The sequence below is a fragment of the Populus euphratica genome, unplaced genomic scaffold (genome assembly GCF_000495115.2).
Source record: "Populus euphratica unplaced genomic scaffold, PopEup_1.0 scaffold451.1, whole genome shotgun sequence".
Lineage (NCBI taxonomy): Eukaryota > Viridiplantae > Streptophyta > Magnoliopsida > Malpighiales > Salicaceae > Populus > Populus euphratica.
The window spans coordinates 118,918-124,728 of record NW_011500334.1 but is presented as its reverse complement, the minus strand read 5'-3'; positions in this window follow the sequence as shown (position 1 = coordinate 124,728).

Here is a 5,811-nt window from a genome sequence, read left to right as displayed (position 1 = left end):
AATTGAATAAGATAACTAATGTGATCATGTTAACAATTTATAATTTGATTGGAACTTCCTTTATATGTGGTTTTCAATTAAATAATAAGAGTTTATACTACACTTGTTTGACATACCATTAGTAGATCCTCTAACCTTGACATTTGTTGTTATTATTGTTTAATCCTTACATTAATATTCCATATCAAAGCTTTCATCTTCTTCTTCTTCTTCTCCTTTTTTTTTCTTTATTATTATTATTATTATTATTGCTGTTATTATGGATTTTTTATTGTTGTGTTATTATTATCTATAATTTATACAATTAACCTCCATGTGGTTCGACTCTGGTCTTGCCGGGTTATTTATTACATTGATACTCTTGCACTTAGGAGAAGACATTAATCTTTTAGTCGTGTCAATAAACATATAGAAAAAGTTAACCCTTTTCTTATTCTTTCTCTTTTTACCAATTCATCTATTTTTCCTCTCTCTGAACATCTTTATCCATTACAAGTATGGCAGTAGCTATTGTTATTGTTGCTGGCTACTATGATGGTCAATAATAAATGGGTGAGATGTCTTCATCCATGGGTGTGAAAAATCTTAAAGGTTGCTTAATGTCAATTTAAAACGAGAAAGGTGATAAATTGTTGTTAATGTCATTGAAGTGGAGAAGGAGCTAGTTTGGTCTATCGGTTACTAGTGTTATTGGCAATGGAGGAGAGAGTGATAATTGATGATGGTAAGAAAGATATATATGTTAGGGTTTTCTTTCTATTGTTCTTCTTTTATTTTTTTTATTTTGTATTATTTTGACTCCTTTTTCTCTCTTGATTCTCTATATTTTCTTTCACTCCATTTGTTTTGCTTATTTTAAAAAGTTTCTCCTTGTCTTTTTTTTTTGTTCTCTCTTTTCTTTCATATTAGTCCCCTTTTTTTCCTCCATAATTCACCTATGTTTCATATTATCTTAACTAACAATACTTTTATTCTTTGTTTCTTATTAGTTCTTATCCCTTCATTCTTTAGAATCTTCTATTAACTTTTTTCCTGGCTTTTATATTTTATTTTAATTATTATTTTTTTCTTTATCTTTTTTTGTTTAGGGAAGGGGTTATCATCATACTCATTAAGCTCTTTCTTTCTTTGTCTTTGATTTTCTTTTCTCTTTAGAATTTATTTTTTTGTAAATTCATTGATATAAAAATGATGAGAAAAAAGGTCAAAATTTATAAAATGAGCATAATTATTCAAATTGCATCAAAAACACATTTTTTAGAATTTTTTGTTTTATAATTGTTTTTCAAAGTATGCTCGAAACAAGGTCAAATTAAGTTACAGTAGCTGTCATTTCTTTACAATACTTATGATAAAAAATCTATAAAATTTATTTTCTACACTTTGTTTATTAAGGTTGTAAAGAAGATAAAGCTGACATGAAAAATATTGAAAGATAGTGAAGTAGAGATAGAAAAAAAAACCTCAAGAATTGAGATTAAAAGAATCATATGAGATCCAAATTCAAAAGAGTGATGTTTAAGGCTTCAATTTGCATGAATCATCTAAGATTAAAAAAAAAAGAGTTATTTGAACTTAAAAGTAAAGAAAAATAATAATTATGAGAGCCTTTACGGGCTCTATATTATAAAAACTTTTGCAAGAGTTCTCTAAGACTCAAAGGTAAAATAATATTTATTGGAGCCCTCAACTCAATATTATAAAAGGATTTGCAAGAGTCCTCTAAGACTCAAAAGTAAATAAATATTTGCAACAACCTTAATAAAATCAATATCATAGAAATATTTGCAAGATTCTTAAAGATTCCAAAGTATAAAAAAGATTAGCAAGAGCCTTTTTAGGCTCAATATTTTAAAAAGATTTAACTTGTTATTTTATTAAATGATGAACTTATAATGATTCTTAAAATAGTAATTTTATAGAGTGACTAGCTTGAATCGATCTTCAACCTATCATTTTATAGAGTTACAAACTCAAAATAGTATTCAAAATAGTTATTTTATGCAATTATGAACTCAAATTACATTTTACCTGTCATTTTATAGAATGATAAACTTAAAGTGATTTTTAAAATAGACATTTTCTAGAGTGATGAATTTAAACTGATGTTTAACTTGTTATTTTATAGAGTGAAAAACTCGAAATGCTTTCTAAAATACTCATTTTATAGAGTGATGAACTTGAAATTCTTTTTAACTTGTCATTTTATAAAGTGACAAACTTGAAGTTATTTTTAAAATAGTCATTTTATAAAGGGAGTAACACAATGTTTTGTTGCATTTTATTTTATAAAGTGATGAACTTAAAGTTTTTTTAAACTTGTCATTTTATAAAGTGACATACTTGAAGTGATTTTCAGCTTCTCATTTTATAAAGAGACAAACTAGAGGTGCTTTTCAAAATACTCATTTAATATAGTGACAAAATTAAAGTGCTTTTCAACCTATTATTTTATAGAGTTACAAACTTGAAGTGCTCCTAGAAAAGTCCTTTGAGAATTATTTATAAATGAAGATATGAGAGTTCTCTAAGACTAAAAGTTAAGAGATTTATGAGAGTCCTCTAAAACTCAATCGTAAAAGAAAATACATAAGTTATATGCGACTAAAAAATAAACAAACCTTGCTAGGTTTGAATTCTCTAAAGTCTTGTTGGACTCATATTTATTGAAGTTTTATTAGACTCAAATTTTTTAAAGCTATACTAGGCTAAAAAAATAAGTTTGGAGGAGCGTTGCTTAAAAATAAAAAAAAGCAACCTTATCATATCCAAATTTATAGGAGCCTTCCTAGGTTAACAAAGAAAAATAAACATTACAGGGGTTTTGAAAGGATTAAATTAGTTGAAATATTACAACAATTATATATAAAAGAAATTGGTTGCTTACTTATGATAGATATAATCATTCTTTTCAATATTCAACTTCTTTTATTGACAATTGAAACTAATTGATCTCATTTTTGCTAATATTATGATACTTGACTCATTGTTGTGCTTAAGTTTTATTGGTTACAATATTTGTTTGGATGTTTATATTATTGTTATAACTTTACAAAACAATGTCATTCCAATATTATAGACAGTTAAATTGTTGGCTCTTAATAACCTTGTTTGCTTACTATTATGAGAAACCTCATGTTATTTACAACTTATGAATGATTAATTGTTTTAATTTATGACTTGTCCCCTATATAGTATGAGGGTAATTGTTGACCATTACTTGCTCTTTGTTATCATAAATGAAGAAGTTATGCTTTATTACTCATAACTTCTGAATGATTTTATCAGCTTATCATTTGATTATCATAATTTCATTAAATTCTTTTAAATAGAATTACCCCCAGCTAATCTATTTATGTTCATCTTTCTAATAGACATAAAATGATATACATGCATCATCATTGTTCTTTCCTTAAACTTTTAAAATTTAGTCAATTAGATAATTATAGTGTAAAACATGTTTTCAAGCAATCATCTTTCTTGGTTTAGGACCCATAAATTTTAATAATCATGTTAATTCATGTTGAATTATTGAAATAAAATCATTAATGTAAATTTGAAAGGTTTTTTTTTTTTTATCAAATAGAAAATTAGATTTTTTTTTTATTAAAAGCAAAAACATGTCATTCAAGTTTTATAATGTAATTTAGGATGTTTTTGTCAGCATGTGACAAAATAAATGTCATTGGAATTATTGGAAAGATTGTTTATTTCAAATTTTTCTCTTTATTAATAGCTTAAATTAATTGTCTAATAGATGGATGATAATTTCAGAAAGAAAAGGTTGGATTCTACAACGATATTTTTGACCTTTTTTTTAAAAAAAAAAACATCTTACTTATGTTATGTGATGCTATCATTTTTTTTTAATTATGAATCATGATTTAATGATATAAAGAATGATATACATCACATAGACAAGTCATGGTTTTGTCCGACAAAGATTTTTCTTATTAGCTTAAAGGCTAAAATCTAACAACACAAGTCAAATTATTTTTTTTATCAGAAAGGTTTTTCAAAAGCATATAACATAGGATAAGGTTTATGTCTATGAAAGATGAGATATATAAAGTTCAAAAGGTGTCTAAAGGTTTAAAGACATAGGAACACTTATTTATTTATAGAGATCTTTTAAACTTGCCACTTTAATTTTTACTTTTTCAAGATTGATCTTGCTACATTCTTAATTCTTCAAGTTTTATCTTGTGCTTTGCCATTAAACTTTGGTCTTTAATTTTGAATTTATACTATCATTGTGGATGCTTTGGAGAGTTTTTTTTCCTTTTTTTTTTCAATCTCTTTCTTTGTTCATTGGCTTTATTTTGTAACACTTTTATCCTTTCATATTTTTCTTATTTCTTTCTATTTAGAGAATCTCATCAATTGTATAAGAAATTTCAAAATATGTCTTTACTATGAGAGGTGATCCTAATTTAGATTTTTATCCAAAAGAAATATTTAAGGTGTAAAAAAGGACATTAAGGAATAAATTTTTATATGTGAAGGGTAGATCAAAGATAACCTTTCTTCATCTTAAATTAAATTTGATTAGGTTGATAAATCTTAACCTTATTAAAATTATTCTTAATTAGGTTATGGGGTTAACCTCAAATAATAAGAGATGGGATAGGTAAGATCATTACTCTCATATTATTTATTATTCTTTATGTCATTAAATTGTTTGATACCATCTTAGACATAACTATATTATTTTAAGCAATATTTTTCTTTTTAAGGTTTCTTAGGGATGGAAAGAATATTTTAGATTCTTTTAAAATATAGAACTAAGGCTCTTTTTTAGGTTTATTAGGAGTAGAAAATGTCATTTTGGGTTTCTAAAAGAGGGAATACCCCCTAGCATTCACATGACATGTCTTGAAATTTGATCAATTTTGAAAGTTTTTTAAATAAATGCCATAATACTTCCAATCATGGATTAAAATAAAATATCAAATATTACTTTCATATAAACATCTATTGATTTCAATTTAATAATAAGACAGAAAAAGGCATAATTCATTAAAAAACACAATAGAATCCTAAAAGATTCAAAAAACAAAGTTTTTTAATATGTACAAAAAGCAAAGTTTTTTTAATATACACAAAAAGGGTAATATAATTGCATTTGCAAGATCTGAGCACCCATTTCCCCATAGTCATGATTTTTTTTCTCACTCAATCAAAAATCAAATTACACCTCTTGATTAATACTTAAAAGTCTATTTTTATCAATGTTTTATACCATTATTTTGCACTGAAAATATCAATAACTTTTTAACTAAAGCATATTTTATAATAACATATCTAATAATATAAGATACCTTGAATTTATGGTAAATGTATATCTTAAATCTAGGCCTATTACATAAATAAAAGAATTAATTGATGAGTTTAAAACTGAAATTGAAAGGACAAAGAGATAACCAAACTTAGAAAAAAGATGGTAATGCAGTCCAAACTGGAATACTATTCGGTATTTGGGTCATATCTAGAGTTGTAGATCTTGGATTTAGGTCTACTTTATATAAATGAAAAGGTAAGACATATGCCTATAAATTTCATGTGAAGGTCTGGTTTTAAAAAGGCCGTTTTGAAGTCCAAATTATAGCAGTAATGAATAAGTCTGAATCTATCCTATAACCAAGATATTGTTCAGTGTTCAGCCCATATCTCGAGTTCTAGAAGTTCAAATGACCTCAATTTTTTTTTTCTAGAAAGATAAGACAATTTCCTAGAACTTTCATTATACAAGTGGTTTCAATTCTGGCATTATCATTGATGTTTTATTTAGACAAGAAGATAAGGATTGTT